Here is a 417-nt window from a genome sequence, read left to right on the forward strand (position 1 = left end):
GTACACAAGCACATAATCTTGGAGCATTACACCCAATCTGGAATGTTTTGTCATTTTGCATGAACCTGATTGCAAATTAGGAAATGAATGTAGTTTATCTGCTAATAATGAACTAACGCGACGTATTTCGGTGCATAATTTTATGAGAGGCAGGGATTGAGCGCCAAATACACTAACGGATAGATGGACTGATAGACAGGCAAGCAAACAGATGAATAGATTGAAAGATATACTGATTGGTTATTATTCTCACGACTCGCTTGACAAAGCGAGATTGCTGAAAACAGATGCAAGACTCACACAATGTTTGTATTTTGTGAGCGACTACACAACAACTGGTCTGTTCTCACGACAAAACAGCCTTTGTCATGGTCGAAATAACCATTCATTTACAGGCTACATAATGACGAATCTGCA

This window comes from Penaeus monodon, chromosome 23 (genome assembly GCF_015228065.2).
Source record: "Penaeus monodon isolate SGIC_2016 chromosome 23, NSTDA_Pmon_1, whole genome shotgun sequence".
Classification (NCBI taxonomy): domain Eukaryota; kingdom Metazoa; phylum Arthropoda; class Malacostraca; order Decapoda; family Penaeidae; genus Penaeus; species Penaeus monodon.